General features: G+C 43.4%; 5 non-coding genes across 5 annotated transcripts; 2 read left to right on the top strand and 3 right to left on the bottom strand.

Moving 5' to 3' along the window:
* The first annotated feature begins 2,433 nt into the window (after window positions 1-2,433).
* LOC148631147 (U4 spliceosomal RNA) lies at window positions 2,434-2,575 on the top strand. Its single transcript, XR_015934903.1, has one exon. It is a non-coding gene; the product is annotated as a U4 spliceosomal RNA (small nuclear RNA).
* Window positions 2,576-4,512: 1,937 nt separating this feature from the next.
* Window positions 4,513-4,586, bottom strand: trnan-guu (transfer RNA asparagine (anticodon GUU)). The gene has a single exon. It is a non-coding gene; the product is annotated as a tRNA-Asn (tRNA).
* Window positions 4,587-5,745: 1,159 nt separating this feature from the next.
* On the top strand, window positions 5,746-5,818 carry trnar-ucg (transfer RNA arginine (anticodon UCG)). The gene has a single exon. It is a non-coding gene; the product is annotated as a tRNA-Arg (tRNA).
* A 1,557-nt stretch (window positions 5,819-7,375) lies between these two features.
* On the bottom strand, window positions 7,376-7,457 carry trnas-uga (transfer RNA serine (anticodon UGA)). Its single transcript has one exon. It is a non-coding gene; the product is annotated as a tRNA-Ser (tRNA).
* A 1,535-nt stretch (window positions 7,458-8,992) lies between these two features.
* On the bottom strand, window positions 8,993-9,066 carry trnan-guu (transfer RNA asparagine (anticodon GUU)). Its single transcript has one exon. It is a non-coding gene; the product is annotated as a tRNA-Asn (tRNA).
* Window positions 9,067-17,498: the final 8,432 nt, after the last annotated feature.

Raw genomic sequence — 17,498 nt, 5'->3', positions numbered from 1 at the left:
GTATGTGAGAGAAAAGCAGAGCCGCTCACTGAGTAAGGTGGGGTTGTAGCTTCGCAAATTGCAAGGACATTTGTACTCTCAAAAGGGGACAGGAGCACCCCAGATGGGACTCGAACCCACAATCCCTGGCTTAGAGTGCCAGTGCCTTAGCCATTAGGCCACTGCGCCACACTGGGTGAGGTTGAGCACGCTGATGAAGAGCCAGTTTTTTTTTCCTTTGCTTTTTCAAAGGGATCCCCAAAAATAAGGGAAGTTAGGCAGCAGAAGGTTTGCTGTGACCTGAGAAGGACCGGCATCCAATCACGGTGGTACACACACACACGCTCTCAATCATCTGAGCTACACGGCTACCAAGATGATCTCAGGTGCGCCGAGCTGGTACGGAACATATTGAACTGATCGACGGCGAATTGTCTCTCAGACAGGCTTTTCACCTCTGAGCTCCCTGACTGACAGTGATCAGCTAGGTAGTGAAACAGTCAGGTGCTTCTAAGCCTTAAACAGCTGCATCTCGGCGCTTCCAAGGAGAGATGATTTGAAAGCCGAACATCGCCCATTGGGAACACCTTACTATCACTAGTTTAAGAGACTCTTAAGGTCTTGCAGAGGTGCCTGTCTAATAGCATGCGCTTTTCAAGCTATAGGTGTTTAGGCTGAGGCAGAATGCCTGTTAACAAAATGTTTTTCTAAAGGGGCCTCGCACTCTTTTCCAAGCAATGGTCACCATCCCCACCGAGTGTCACAATGTAGTCATGTCCTAGGACGTCACCTGTTAGTCTCCATTTGTCTGCCACCAACACTTTAGGTTACGGGGTCACAACCGCACCCCGGAGCGCAGAGGAGCCGTTGGCGTTCTGGTGGCGCAGATTGGGCTGAAGGTGGGGCGCTTGAATCTCGCTGTTGGAGGCCGTCTGAAACTGACCCAAGCCTTTCCCTTGAATTAAATGTAAATAAGATATGAACCCCAGATGCACATGGAATCAATCACGTGTTTCCTTTGAGCCGTTTCAAAGACTGCTCCAGAGTTTACCTTGCACAGATGCGCAAAGATTAATGATGGGGGTGCATGCTTCCAGGCGCCTTACAACTGTAGGGACTGATTAGAGACAATTCGTAGCGTGTGTTCATTTCCATATACGCCCCGTGTTGCAATGGTAGGATGAAGTCAAATACGGCTTGGACGTGTAACGGCATTCTATCCAACTGCAGGACTTGAGGGTTTTTTTGTGCTTTGTTCTGTTTTCGTTGACATCGCATTCGTAAGAGCGTCAAAAAAAGGTAATTCCAGCATATAACAGCCAGCCTTAAGTCCTCTGAGGCGCATTTGTCTGCTAGCATGCTTTTGTGAAAGTTCAAATTTGGACAAACACAATCTGTGGCGTTTAGCGTGACATAGTCTTGCAGGCATCGTGCTGTCTCACTGCAATACTATACCACTGGAGGAAACAGTCCATCTGGCCATGAAACTCATTTGAACGTCTAGCTACAGCAACTAACAATATCATGATTTATTCAGGATGTGTGGAATCAGAACATCCCGGAGACAGCTTCCGAAATCGTGAGCATTCTCTGGTGGTGTCCTGCTGGGATCCTGTGGGCGTGTGTTGGTGGTATAGTGGTGAGCATGCAAAAGCCACTGCATTGGCCAGGAATCGAACCCGAGCCTCTTACTTGGCAGGCAAGAATTCTTCCACTGAACCACCAATGCTCAATACCTGTACCTTCAAAAAAGACGCTTTTTTGGTGCTCTGTTCAAAAAGCGTCGACATCTGTTTCCAGCTGCAAAATGCCATCCGCAGACACTGAAGAATTTATTTATTTAGACACCGCTCAGAATCCCCTGTAAGATTCTCCCTCAGTTCCTTTGAGCAGTGTTTTACCTCTTTCAAAAGGCTTCACTTTCCTAGTCACATTCCAAGGCTCATCGAACCCGGGCTGTTTCCTCCAGCGGTATAGTATTGCAGTGAGACAGCACGATGCCTGCAAGACTATGTCACGCTAAACGCCACAGATTGTGTTTGTCCGTTCGTGTCAGTCGTCCTGCAACCACGGGAAGTGGGACACAAACATGCTGCAATGCTTTCAGGACGTTAGGATTTGTTTATGCAACATCCGAGAAGAGTACTTGTGGCTTGAATGTGAACTGTACGTGCCCGCCCCCTTTCCTCTGTAGTGCATGAGTTCCTCCCGGCATGCCCTTCGTCATTGTTCTGTCATCTTGTATTTAAAGGGTTGTATTTCTGCTGCTGAAAATAAGCAACGGTTTTCTCACAACGCCCTTTGTTTCCGACGGAGCCCTTGTCTGTCATGAAATTCTTCAAAACCTCAAGCTAGAAGAAGAAGACGACAAATATGAAGCGTTACAGCAACGACATGCCATGAGACGATTGATAACGATTTCCGTAGGATCCCCGCGGTTGCCTGGCAACCGTCAGCTTTGCGCAGTGGCAGTATCGTAGCCTGTGAGGTTTAGCCGAGGCGCGATTATTACTAGTTGAAAAATTTTCCCAATATCCCCCTTCCGCCGGTTTGCAATACAATCGGCGAAAGCAATTTTTGACAGTCTCGTCAGAGACTGAGCAAGGTGTTTAAAGACAGATTTTGTCATAGTGACATCATGATAGAAAGAAACAAGCTTGTTACGTTTCCACAGAAACGCTTTTTATCTCTTTCAGCGTTATGCAGAGAACAGCGTCTGTCGAGATCACTTTTGAGTCAGCGCGAAACGCCGTGTGCTGTCAGTTTGATTTCATATTGCTTGTAGCGGCGCCCGGCTTTTGTCTGTCAAACGTTAGGTTGCGCTTCTTCATGCTGCATCGTCGGCATGAGTGGAGCTTTATAAACGTCTGTACTTACTGCGCCCCATAAGAAATCGTTTGTCCCCGTTCAAAAGAGATTGTGCGATGTCCTGCAGCAAACCTTTGACAGTTTGAAAAGAGGAATTTATTCTGCTTCCTGTGCGTGCAGTAGTTACAAAGTTGAACGCCTTTACACGATCTGCTGCAGTTTTCAGTGGGCGGGCTTTGTCAAATGGCTTGGAAAAACGCACTGTGTTTCGGCTCGGGAAACATCATGAGCAGTGTCCTGCATGTTTTCTGTGTATAGCTGTCTTTTAACGCATACAGAATTCATTCGAAATCATTGATTTCTCCAATTAACAAGGGTCCCTTAAAGGATGAGTCAAAGTAACGTCTAATCGGATTAGTTTCCTTAGAGCTGGTTCAGAGTTTGCTCAAGAGTTTACCTTTCACAGATGCGCAAAGAAGAATGTTGGGGGTGCACGCTTCAAAGCTCCTTACAGCTGTAGGGAGTGATTCGAGACGATTCGTGGCGTGTGCTCGTTCCCATATACCGTACGCCCCGGGGTGCAGTGCTAGGATGACATACAATACCGCTTGGGCACGTAACGGCGTTATATGCAAGTGCGGGACGTGAGGGTTTTCGTTTGTTCGTTTTGTTTTGCTCTGCTTTGCTTTGTTTCGTGGTCAAGAGGCGTAAGGTAAGTCGTAATCCAGGGAGAACACTGGTGGCAAACAGTCCGAGGTGAGAGGCGAGGTCCAAAGTCGAAAAGGCAGAAGGGGAGTCCAATATCCAGAATAAACGAGGTAATGGAAAAACGCCAGGTAGAGCTCTCAAGGAGCAGACTCAATACCGAGCAGCGGGAAGCAGGTAAAGATGGTAAAAATAGCACTGCGTACCGCACGGTGGAGTGTGTGCAGGTGGGTAAACTCGTGCGGCGGCGTTTGTTAATAATCACCCACTGCTGGTGCTGATTAGATCGCTTATGAGTTGGTCTTAACTGCCTGGCGGTCATGACAAGCTCCTCTTTAAGCTGTGGTTTAGTTTTGCATTCATGTGTTTCTAGAGCAGTTATTTATGGGGGTGGGTGGGTCTTTCACAGAGGCTCAGGACAAATCCCCCACATGAAATTTTACTGTGTGCGTTCAGACAGTCACAGGTCAAGAGCCAGGCAGGAGGACAATGGACAGAAGAGCCAACGAACTAAAAATAAAAGAACGAATATGAAAAAGCCACCATCTTTTTCTTTTTGACATTTTCCGACAAAGGACAAAGTTGCTCGTAGTTACTTGTGGATTCAAATACTCTATCGAGTGCTTTGATGAGTTTTTGCAATTTGATTGTCGTCCTGTCAGCCTGTTTCTGTTTTTTTTTTCAATCTAGTGATGGAAAGTAAGAGGGAAATGATGGAGCAATCAATAACCGCTCCGGAAAAATGGCAGAAAGAAATGGCCCGTCACTAAGGACATTTGTGAAGCAGAGGAGTGACATCACCACAAAGGCGACTTATTCTGCTGATCGTTTTGGTGAATAATGATTGAGGTGCGTTAAGAGAAAGGTAGCTGCGTCAGCATGCTTAGGCTGCAAAGGATCAAGCAAAGGTTTACTCCATGCTGAAAAGAGAAGAAAAGAAGCACAACGTTTCGACTGTGGAGCCTTCTGCGCCATCTTCTTTAGCGGTGATGATGTTTACATTGGAAAAACGGAGACATGCGTCCCTGGGTGGGCTTGAACCACCAACCTTTCGGTTAACAGCCGAACGCGCTAACCGATTGCGCCACAGAGACTGACGGCCGCTTGTGTTCCCTACATTTGCAGGTTTATGGTCAAAGAAAACAATCACTTGCGCTTCTTGCAGCCGGCAATCTTTTTCCACTGACAACCAAGAAATGGATTTCATCTTTCACAAGCTGTATGGATTTCTTCAAAAACAAGTTATTCCAGAAAGGAAATGAATTCTTGCATTAAACTGAACCAAGCTGTACATGTTTGTCTGAAATGATACATTCGGCACAACAAGACACGGAGAGAGGCACCGCTGGTATTCAGACCCAGGATCGCCTGCTTACTAGGCGGGCACTTTAAGCCACTAGGGAACAGCGCCAGCGGAGCACCGCGCTTTTACAGACACTTGGACACATCTGTGTTCGGTGTGCACTTAACCTGCTCTCTGAGCCCGTTGCCTCCGTCCCATTTAATAGCAGAACTGACGCCAAGAGAAATGATGAGAAATGGCATTTATCGGGCACTTTTCATGTCCAAGCTGTGCATTCTTTGGCGACACCATTTTTTCTTTTGTTTAATTTCTATACTTATTCATAGAATAAAAACGATATGTCATGTACTGTAAGGGAAATGTCTGTTTTTTTTAATGGGGAAAGCTAGCACCACTAAATGTTGTGTTTAGAAGAAGTGATTTAACATGACACGTGACCTAATTTACCGGAGCAAAAGCTCACCCAGCAAGCCCTGCTTTACTTCTACAGGAGAGAAGTATTGTAGAGTCTGGAAGATGTTCAGCTGGGTAGCTACGTCAGCATGCCTCGGCTGCAAAGGAACAAGCAATAGGTTTATTGCATGCTGAAAAGAGAAGAACGGAAACACAGCGTTTCGACTGTGAGGTCTTCTCACACCTGAAGAAGCCTCACACCTGTAAAAGGCTCCATGGTTTTATTTCTTCTCTTTTCAACATGGAATACACCTATTGTCTGCAAGATGTGACAATTTCATGGTGTTTTGGAAGAAAACCTTTTTTCTTTGAATTCAAAATCAATCGGAATTTCAGCACGACACATCAACACTTTTTCTGTTTTAAGGAGATGATATTTTAAACCTGATAAAAATAGTAGGAAACACAAGTTTCTTGCTGTGAAAATTTAGATGGGGAAGTGTACTACTAGTAGCAGTGTAGAGCTCTCTGTGGTGGAGTGCAAGCGCATGTTCTATGGGCCAGTGGCGTAATGGATAACGCGTCTGACTTCGGATCAGAAGATTGTGGGTTCGAGTCCTGCCTGGCTCGTGAGGCTTTTAAACCTCTCAGGTTCCTCGGTAACAGGTTGCCGTCATGTATATGAACTATAGAAAAGCATTTGCCACAACCCGTAAATTAGCACGCAAGTGCGGGCTAGTGAACACAGAACTGTATGGAGATCATCTCCAGCTCCGAGCTCAATTGCAATGAAAAAACATGCAGAACAGAACTGGAGAGCAGCTGAATTTGTGCTCGGTAGGGTGGGGAGGACTCAGCATTGCTATTGTTCTAATTGGCATGAACTGCAGGGGATCTGAATCAGAACATGTCAGTTAGTTCGATCATTGCGTCAATATGTAGGCCATGTTAATACAGAATTATTACTTTGTCTGTCTCGTCTTTGTATATAGCTGAATGTCCCTGACAATTTCATGTTAGTTTTTAAGAACAACATTGGTGCTAATATATACACATATAGCATATAAGGAACACGTAAAAGTTTAGTCCATGCTGAAAAGATAAGAAAACCGCCACAATGTTTCATCTTGGAATAAATCTTTACTTGTTGTTTTGCAGCCTACCCATTCTGACCTAACTCCTCCCTTGAAATTCCCTAACAGATAAGGGTACGTAACGGCTCATGCGATGCTCAGTTGCAATTTGTCCCAAAACAAACAAGAACAGCAGCTGAGGGTTTGAGTTTGAACATGCACTGTATTAAAGCAGCTTTTATTTCCATTGATAAATGCTAGATATTCCTACAGAGATTCTCCAGGTGAGTAAGCGATTCCTGTTTCTGTTTCTATTTCTGTTTCATATATATATACAGTATATATATATGTTACATGTGTCTCTGCAATAGTACAAATGTGTTATACACTATCAGGGGCTGCTTTTTTGTGCACCTCATCTACAACAAGGGTTTTTTTTTTCATTTATGTTTGTGGACCTTCACCATTTGAGGAAGTGAGTTAGATAAGAAAGTTACAGGTATGGTGAGCAATGACTGACAAAGGCACGTACTGCGTATTCCTTACAGAAGTGTAAGCAATTTGTTCTAAAAAACACCGGCTAAAGTCCAACATCGTTAGCAATCTTATTACTTAAACAGAATTAACATCAATAAACTGTAAGGTGCTGGTACATGCGAGTAGATTTGATCTTCTATTAAACAAAAATGCAATTACAGCTCTAAAAAGGTCAACCTAGACTTCTGGAACAGATCTGTTCAGGTCATCGCTGTTCCTCTGACCTTGTGAGTCTTTGGAATTTTAAAAGTGTATTTTGCTTGCCTTTCATGTGGTCTGTGTACAAGTCACTGTGGCGTATGCGGTCCTACACAGCCTTGCTATAGACGTGACGAGCCTCCGCTATGTTGCAATGGAGAACAGGTTCAGTACGGAGCTGCCGAGAAAATTCAGCTGGAAAGCTCGTTGCAGAAAAGCATCGGTATCTGTGTCCAGCGGCAAAGCGTCCTTCGTGGGTGCTGAAGAATCGATTTCACAGGCTGCGGGTCCAGGCGATTTAGAGTGTTAAAGGTCCCAGCGAAAACGAAATGGCGCTGGTCATTTTACACGCACGCACGCAACCAAATGCAAAGGACGCCGTAGTCGGCAGGATTTGAACCTGCGCGGGGAGACCGCAACGGATTTCAAGTCCGTCACCTTAACCACTCGGCCACGACTACAGCGAGCGCCGCGGTCGCTGCCTTTTTGCTACAATCGAACAGGGAGTGCGAGGCGGCGGCGGCAGCGGAGGCAACTTTTTTCAAGTTCGCTCTCCGTTTAAGAAACCTTTTACGCCATACGTGCAAGCACACACACACACACCTCAGAGGACTTAAGGGTGGCTTCAAGTTGGAATGATAAAGTCTCCCCGTTCGGACATGAAAACAGAACGTTCTTAGACAGAAAGCAATCAACAACGGAGACATGTGGACGACGATTTTAGTCACTGCACTTTGAATAGCATTTTTGCTCCAATTACAGGAGATGCACCAATGGCCCTTGACCTACGTTCTTACCAATGCCTTGAACATTCAAACAAAACAGCCCTCAAGTCCTGCGGTTTAATATAACGCTGTTACGTGTCGAGGCAGTATTTGACTCTGTCCTACCGTTGAGACACGGGGCGTATATGGAAACGAACACATGCTACGGATCGTCTCTAATCGGTCCCTACAGTTGGAAGGCTCCTTGAAGCGTGCACCCCCATCATTCATCTTTGCGCATCTGTGAAAGGTAGACTCTTGAGCAATGTTTGAGCCAGCTCTAAGGCAACTAGTGCTATTGGACAGAGACCTCTGGAAGATCCTAAGAGTCTCTTAACACCACTTCCAGCAGCAAGCTTAATTGTTCGCTGGAGGTCTCCCACCCAGGTACTGACCAGGCAAAGAATCACCACTACATTGAATGAGGAAGTTAATCCTGAAATCCAATTACATATCTCAAGGTAAGACAAATCCATAAGAACATGTCTTAGTATTACTTCGTTTACATTAGTATGGCACTGAGTTGGAGCTCCTCTTTAAGCTGTGGTTTAGTTTTGCATTCATGTGTTTCTAGAGCAGTTATTTATGGGGGTGGGTGGGTCTTTCACAGAGGCTCAGGACAAATCCCCTGCCTGAAAGTCTAATGTGTGCGTTCAGACAGTCACAGGTCAAGAGCCAGGCAGGAGGACAATGGACAGAAGAGCCAACGAACTAAAAATGAAAGAACAAATATGAAAAAGCCACCATCTTTTTCTTTTTGACATTTTCCGACTTTCATGCAAGCCAGGACAAAGTTGCTCGTAGCTACTTGTGGATTCAAATACTCTATTGAGTGCTTTGATGAGTTTTTGCAATTTGATTGTCGTCCTGTCAGCCTGTTTCTGTTTTTTTTTTCAATCTAGGGATGGAAAGTATGAGGGAAATGATGGAGCAATCAATAACCGCTCCGGAAAAATGGCAGAAAGAAATGGTCCGTCACTAAGGACATTTGTGAAGCAGAGGAGTGACATCACCACAAAGGCGACACATTCTGCTGATGGTTTTGGTGAATAATGATTGAGGCGCGTTAAGAGAAAGGCAGCTGTGTCAGCATGCGTAGGCTGCAAAGGATCAAGCAAAGGTTTACTCCATGCTGAAAAAAGAAGAAAAGAAGCACAACGTTTCGACTGTGGAGCCTTCTGCGCCATCATCTTTAGCGGTGATGATGTTTACATTGGAAAAGCTGAGACACGCGTCCCTGGGTGGGCTTGAACCACCAACCTTTCGGTTAACAGCCGAACGCGCTAACCGATTGCGCCACAGAGACTGACAGCTGCTTGTGCTCCCTACATTTGCAGGTTTCTGGTCAAAGAAAACAATCACTTGCGCTTCTTGCAGCCGGCAATCTTTTTCCACTGACAACCAAGAAATGGATTTCATCTTTCACAAGCTGTATGGATTTCTTCAAAAACAAGTTATTCCAGAAAGGAAATGAATTCTTGCATTAAACTGAACCAAGCTGTACATGTTTGTCTGAAATGAGACATTCGGCACAACAAGACACGGAGAGAGGCACCGCTGGTATTCAGACCCAGGATCGCCTGCTTACTAGGCGGGCACTTTAAGCCACTAGGGAACAGCGCCAGCGGAGCACCGCGCTTTTACAGACACTTGGATTTGGGTTTTTTTCATTTATGTTTGTGGACCTTCACCATTTGAGGAAGTGAGTTAGATAAGAAAGTTACAGGTATGGTGAGCAATGACTAACAAAGGCACGTACTGCGTATTCCTTACAGAAGAGTAAGCAATTTGTTCTAAAAAACACCGGCTAAAGTCCAACATCGTTAGCAATCTTATTACTTAAATAGAATAAACATCAATAAACTGTAAGGTGCTGGTACATGCGAGTAGATTTGATCTTCTATTAAACAAAAATGCAATTACAGCTCTAAAAAGGTCAACCTAGACTTCTGTAACAGATCTGTTCAGGTCATCGCTGTTCCTCTGACCTTGTGAGTCTTTGGAATTTTAAAAGTGTATTTTGCTTGCCTTTCATGTGGTCTGTGTACAAGTCACTGTGGCGTATGCGGTCCTACACAGCCTTGCTATAGACGTGACGAGCCTCCGCTATGTTGCAATGGAGAACAGGTTCAGTACGGAGCTGCCGAGAAAACTCAGCTGGAAAGCTTGTTGCAGAAAAGCATCGTTATCTGCGTCCAGCTGCAAAGCGTCACTCGTGGGTGCTGAAGAATCGATTTCACAGGCTGCGGGTATAGGCGATTTAGAGTGTTAAAGGTCCCAGCGAAAACAAAACAGCGCTGGTCCTTTTTCATGCACGCACGAGAGCAAATGCAAAGGATTTGAACCTGCGCAGGGAGACCCAAACAGATTTCAAGTGTGTTGCCTTAACCACTCGGCCACGATTACAGTAAGTACGCCAGCTGTTGGCTTCTTGCTACAATCGAACAAGGAGTGCAAGGCGGCGGCGGCAACTTTTTTCAAGTTCGCTCTCCGTTTAAGAAACCTTTTACGCCATACGTGCAAGCACACACACACACACCTCAGAGTACTTAAGGGTGGCTTCAAGTTGGAATGATAAAGTCTCCCCGTTCGGACATGAAAATAGAACTTTCTTAGACAGAAAGAAATCAACAACGGAGACATGTGGATGACGATTTCAGTCACTGCACTTTGAATAGCATTTTTACTCGAGTTACAGGAGATGCACGAATGGCCCTTGACCTACGCTCTTACGAATGACTTGGAACATTCAAAGAGAACAGCCCTCAAGTCCTGCGGTTTATTATAATGCTGTTGCGTGTCGAGGCAGTATTTGACTCCGTCCTACCGTTGAGACAGGGGGCGTACTGTAAATGAACTGCACCTGACAGCTTTAGAAAAACACCTGGGCTCAGTACGGTGCTGAGAGCTCAGCGTTGCTGTTGTTCTTATTAGCACGCACTGCATCGGCTATGACCCGAACTTTTCAATTATTCCGATCAGTAAGTCAACACGTAGTCCACATGAAAGGTAGAAATATTCTCTTGTCTGTCTCATGTTTTTATAGAACTGAATGTCCCTGACAATGTACTGTTAGTTTTAATTGAAGAACGGCATCTGTGTTCAAATATACCAGAAAAGTTTACGTAACTGCTCATGCAACACTCAGTTGTAATTAATCAAGAAATAAAGTCGAACAACAGCTGCGAGATTGATTCTGAACGTATGAGATTGCAGCGCCTTTTACTTCCATTGACAAATGATAGATATTCGAAGAGAGATCCTTCAGACCAGCAAGCAAACCCACGGCTATTTCGGTTTTCTATCTAGGCAACGTTGGTGTCTGCAATAGCATACATGATAGCGTGATGCAATTTCTGTGGCTACATTAGTTGCACGTCATGCACAGTAAGAGTGTTTCTAACACCAAATACAAAGTCAACAATTAGCGATCACGCCTTCTCCTCAGTTAACCCACTGAAACCCTTGCTGTTAACAGTTCTTTACTGCGTGCTTTACGAGCACCTACATATTGTGTCGGTTCTTTCAGCTTTATTCATTACGTTTTCAAAGGCATAAGTAGAGCACCAGAGGTGCGAACACAAAGTGTGTGGTTACTTGAAGAATTGATTTCCATGGCAGCGGGGACGATTGATTTAGCGTTTTTATAGCACGAGGAAAGGAGAAGCAGCACTACGCCTTTTCCGCGCAGGCACAAAGCGACGTGCGGCAGACGCCGTAGTCTGCAGGATTCGAATCTGTACGGGGAGTCCCCAATGCATTTCGAGTCCATCACCTTAACCACTCGGCTACGACTACAGCGAGTTCGCCGCTGCCGCATTCCTCCTATAATCTAACACGGAGTGCGAGGTGGCTGCGGAAACCTTTTTAAAGTCGCTCTCCGTTAAAAAAAAATACCTTTCACAAGATTCGTGCCGGCAGACAGACACGCCTCAGAGGGTTTAAGGCTGGCTTCACGTTCAAATGATAAAGTCTCCCCGTCCGGATGTCAAAATGCAACTTTGGCAGACAGAAAAAACATCAACAAACCACAAATGTGGACAAGGATTTTACAAGCTGCACCACACTGCACTTTCAAAAGCATTTACATTCGTGTTAGCCGCAGGAATTGCCTTTGATTTGCGCGCTTACGAACGCCATGGAAAACGAAACAAAACTAAAGCCCTCAGCTCTTGCACTTGATTATAATGCTGTTACGTGTCGAAGCAGTAATTTACGTCATCCTACCACTGCAACACGGGGAATAGAGGGAAATGAGCACACGCTACGAATCGTCTCAATCACTCCCTAGAGTTGTAAGGCGCATTGAAGGGTGCACCCCCATCATTAATCGTTGCGCCTCTGTGAAAGGAAAGCTCTTGAACAGTCTTTGAAACAGCTCGGATGAAACACTTGATTGCTTCCATGTGCATCTGGAGCCCATTTCTTATTTTCACTTCACGCCGCCCAAAGCATTTCTAAAACAGGAGATTCGCGTTTGGGAATGCTCCCTGCCCTACAAATAAAACAGGTCTACGGGCTGAAACCTGCTCCACGGAAAACAGTTCTGTTGCGCTTTTGATCACATAACACCCAAAGGGGCTTCTTTGGAGCTGGATTCCAACCAGCATCCTAAAGTTTCTTGGCGGTACCATTTACAGTCCTCTATTCGGTCGACAAGGGACAGAAGGGGGCAGCTTTCCTCACACATAGAGTGCAATGTACTGTAGTGTTCCCGTTCATTGAATTTCTCAGTTCTGCATCAGACCTCTAACTCGTTTCCTTAGCTTGGATTTAAGCCACGAAGCAGGCTTCTAGTGTATAAACGTCTAGAGGAATCACAAACTATTTGAGAGGCCATCATCCCAGGGGGAACTGACAAAGTCTATCCCTAAACACCTAGCGCAGTCTCTCGAGAGACTGTCAAAAATCGCTTTCTCCGTTTCTCCGTGCAAGTAAGTGAAAACGCGGTCTCAACCCAGAGCCACTTGGCAGCAGCGGCACGTAAATACTGGTACTGCCACTGCTCGATACCGACGTTAGCCTACTATACCTTCTTCAGCCACCGCTAGAAAATGTATGGCTCTAGTACCAGAGCAAACAACAGGAGGGCCAACGTCGAACAGGCACACATATCAGACATGGAAAGCGACAAGAACAGGATTTGAACCCATGCGTGCAGAGCACAATGGATTAGCGGTCCATCACCTTGGCCACTCGGCCACCTCGTCGAAACTTGTTGGGTAATGCGCTCCTGTCTAGTAAACAGGAGATCCTGGGTCCGAATCCCAGCAGTGCCTTCTTTGTTCTGTCTTCTCTAACAGAACTGGTCCTTACGGACAACCGCCTACGGCTAGACTTAATTAAATACAAGTATTCATTTCCTGTCTTTAACGCGACTTGTTTTTCTTAAAATGGATGCAACTTGCAAAACATGAAATACAAACCTGGCTAATCAGCGCTAGCGGCAGGCAAAAAAAAAAAGAAGTCAGCAATGTTTTTTTTCTTTAACCTTAACCCTGCTAATGGAGAAGAGTTAAACGACCGAGTCTATGCAGCTTAAACGGTGCGTACGTCAGGTTCTTAGCTGAAAGGTTGGTAAATCACGCTCACCCCAGTCCTTAATCTTTTAAAGAGGATACAAAATTGAACCTAGTCGCCACATCACATACATCCTGTTCATTGATAAAAAGGTAACATCTATCCTCGCACCAGAGTAAATCTTACGTTGAGGGCATAGTTTTTTTCACTTTACCGTGAGTCGGGCTCGGCTGCACAGAGGAGAGAGCAGAGCAATGAGGTCACGGGGACAGGGGAGTCACACGCTGGCGGTTTGAATACGCGGAAGATCACTGAGGGATCCACAGTATGTGGACCCTCCGTGCGCCATCAGTCCACACTCCGGACTCTGAATCCTGCCATCCGAGTTAAGATCTCGGCGGAACCTGAGGCGCAGTTCCTTCTTAAAACGTAATCTGGTGAGCATTTCTAGAATCGTACTTGTATAGATGCAGCCTTTAATGTGTTGCTAGGTTAAAATTGATGACTTCTTGTATTTCAGTAGGCAACTGCCCTCTTTATTTCGGATTGAATTTCTTTATTACAGGGGCGCTTTTATGAAGACAGAGTCATGTTCAGGTACTTTGGTTGATGGAGGAAGCTCATTTCGGACTCTGTGATCTGCTCACCTGGAAAGGTCTGCTGTACTACTACAAGAGAGAAGTAGAGTCTGGAAGAAGGGACAATTTTATGATGCTTTGGAAGATAATGTTTTTTTTTTCTTATACTGAAAATGAAAGGTAGGTGTTTATATATGGACTCAGTCTTTGGAATTTGTATATATATATATTTCAGTGATCCCTCAGCCATTCCTTCTGTATTGTAATTCAATTTCTCTTTTAAAATTCCTTCCCCACTTCTAGGACCTGCAGTTGCTGAACTCCACAATGGCTTCTATTGGAAAGTCTGTGACTGAGACCAAGTAAGTGTTCACTTTTTTATGAAACCATTATTTATTTTGGAGCAATGAGCAATTCTTATATAAATGCAATAAAATCATTATGCTCAAACTATGAGAGAGAATTTTAAGGATAATTTAAGAAATCAGTCTTAGCTTGTTTCTATACACAGATGGTATTATTTATTTTCAAAGGAAACCCGTGAGGATTCCCCTGGTGTGCAAGATGTGCCTGAATACTTTTGATCAGCTTCCTGCTCACTTGAAGAGGGCATGTATGAAGCACGCCACGGCAGAAGAGATCAGGATGGCCTCTCAACAGGCGAGGGAGGACATGATGAATCACCTGAAGAACGGGGTCATCGTGGATTACCACAGAACAGAGATCGTGTCTGGTGAGGCAAACAGGATAGTGGTTGTAAGACTGCTAGAGTCCTTGGGCCTTTTTGTACACGGGAAGCCTGAAGACACATCGGCAAGGTGAGATATTTTTAATCTGTAAGGCTTCTGTAGTTTCTTTTTGAAATCATTGTTACAACATATTATGTAAAAGCATGTTGAAAAGAATCTACCTGCATTCCAGCGGCCCTGAGCAAGAGGCCGCTGTCCAGGAGGAAAAGATGCCAGAGGCTCCTCTAGAAACTGAAACAGAAGCGGATAAGGAAGGGAAAGATGTGAGCTCTGAAGAACTCTATCAGCAGTAAGACTTTTTATTTTTCAGATGTATCTTTTTTTACTAAAATTCTAATTTGTCTTATAGGTATAAAATGTTTAAGCCGGTGTTTTATATCCTTACAGGCCCTGAGTAGTTAAAAAGTATCAGCAGGCCGGAAGAGAGTGGCCCAAGCTGGACTCTATAGAAAGCACTCCCTGGATGCTCCTCTCCTGATTGGATTCAAACAGTACCTTACCAAGGATCTGGGAGTGGCAAATTATTCTCAGGAGGTATTTATTTTTTAAAGGCATTAAAAATTAAGCAATGGTATCTTCATTGTAAATGTTTTTATTTCTTAGCTTAAAATTCACACATGTGAAATGATGTCAGCCATAAACATCATGACTCTATATTTCCTACCTGAATCTATTCTACTTAAATTATTACATTATACACAATTTGAGTTCATTTTAAAAAGTAAAAGGTAATGAAAGGAATGCATTTTTATAAGAAAGATAATACCGATATGCATGTGATAATCTTCCTTATATCATGTAGTGCGTCATTTGGACACTTTGTGGGCTTGAAATACAAAGAAAATCATGTTCTATGGTACAAGATAAATACCAAACTTAAGCTTTTATTTTAATTAGATTTGTTTATAAAGCATAAGCAATCATTTATTACATCGCTTCTTGAATTAAATCTTTTGACAAGAGGTAAGACTTCTATTTTACATTTAAACCCATGTTTAGGTGTGTTTTTTAGATTTAACTGAACCAATTTCTGTGTGTGATAATGTCCTTGAATTCTGACAACATCACACTAAATTACATGATATAAAACAGCTAATGTTTCTAGAGATAAAGTTTCTGGGATGCTTCTAATTACTTTTTATTACCAGGGACAGTTTAATTCACCTTGTACAGTACTGAAAGACCAAGATGCTTTTTTTAAAAGTTATTTAACATTTTATAGAACTTTGTCTACTATGGCAACATGATGAGCTTGGTGAAACTTGGAAAAATACTGCTTGGCCACTTATCTTAAGATAAAGATAGGATAAAGGTTTATCTTTTGCACCTACCTGACCCCCAGGGAAGGCCAATGCTTTCTAAGTTGATGGTTCCCTACAGTAGACTGTACCTTATCTTCAAAGGTAATGTATATTGACCCAAATCAGTTTTGGAATCCAATCTACTGACGAGATGGAGCACATCCTTTTTTCAGGATTTTAGCATCATACGTTTGGTATATTTAGTCCCTAATGCTGAAAGAAATGATCATAGAACATTTGGACACTTTGTGGGCTTGAAATACAAAGAAAATCATGTTCTATGGTACAAGATAAATACAAAACTTAAGCTTTTATTTTAATTAGATTTGTTTATAAAGCATAAGCAATCATTTATTACATTAATATATGTGAAAATAACATTTAAGCATCATACGTTTAGTATATTTAGTCCCTAATGCTGAAAGAAATGATCATAGAACATGACATCTAACCTTACCTGTGGCGTCTTTAATCCCTATTGCTCAATGCACGGTGAAAGCATTGCATACATGTGTCTGACAATGAGGAATGGGCCCCTGAGACAGTCATTTGCATGTTTCACAAACGATCGTATATTACTAGAGATTCTGTTTGGGATTCAGATGTGCATTCGGACAGCAATCCCTTTCAAGAAATGATATGTTCTGGATGAGGTCAAAGGTGATGGAACACTGTATTTAGGATGTGCTTGCAGTGATTGTGTGTCTCCTGCTTCAACGCAGTGATATATAGATGTGCTCCTGTAATTTATTGGTTCATGCCCAGGGCAGTAAGCAGTCTGAGGATTTATTTCCAGACGGCATAGAGCAGTGAAGCAGTGAAGTAGTGCAACACACTGGATCATTATATTATTAGAATCTATTCTACTTAAATTATTACATTATACACAACTTGAGTTCATTTTAAAAATTAAAAGGTAATAAAAGGAATGCATTTTCATGAGAAAGATAATACCGATATGCATGTGATAATCTTCCTTATATCATGTAGTGCGTCATTTGGACACTTTGTGGGCTTGAAATACAAAGAAAATCATGTTCTATGGTACAAGATAAATACAAAACTTAAGCTTTTATTTAAATTCGATTTGTTTATAAAGCATAAGCAATAATTGATTACATTAATATATGTGAAAATAACATTTTAGCATCATATTATTACATACAGGTCTCTAGCTTCAACACAGTGCTATATATATATATATGCTCAGTGATTTATTGGTACATGCCCAGGGCAACAATCAGAATGAGGATTTATTTCCAGACGGGCTACAGGTAGTGTTGTGAAATACTTCAACACACTGGATCACAGATTTAGACCCCCTGCACTCTTACTCCTTAAAAACCAAAGAAATGAAGATATGTAGCAATCACATTGTAACAGGGGTGACAGTGACTTAATGCTTATACTAGTGGACTTCTGGTACCTTTAGGGTACGGTGTTCCCTGAAGGGCTCTCAAACCCCGCATTTCAAATGCCTAGCTGTATCGCTGATGTGTTGCACCTCAGAATCACTTTTAAACCTTACCTCTGGTATCTTTAATCCTTATTGCTCAACGCATGGTGAAAGTATTGCATAAATGTGTCTGA

The sequence above is a fragment of the Lepisosteus platostomus genome, unplaced genomic scaffold (assembly GCF_059453375.1).
Source record: "Lepisosteus platostomus isolate fLepPlt1 unplaced genomic scaffold, fLepPlt1.hap1 Scaffold_80_H1, whole genome shotgun sequence".
Taxonomy (NCBI): Eukaryota; Metazoa; Chordata; class Actinopteri; order Semionotiformes; family Lepisosteidae; genus Lepisosteus; species Lepisosteus platostomus.
Note: the sequence above shows the minus strand (reverse complement) of the source record. Positions and strands in the feature narration are given on the sequence as shown.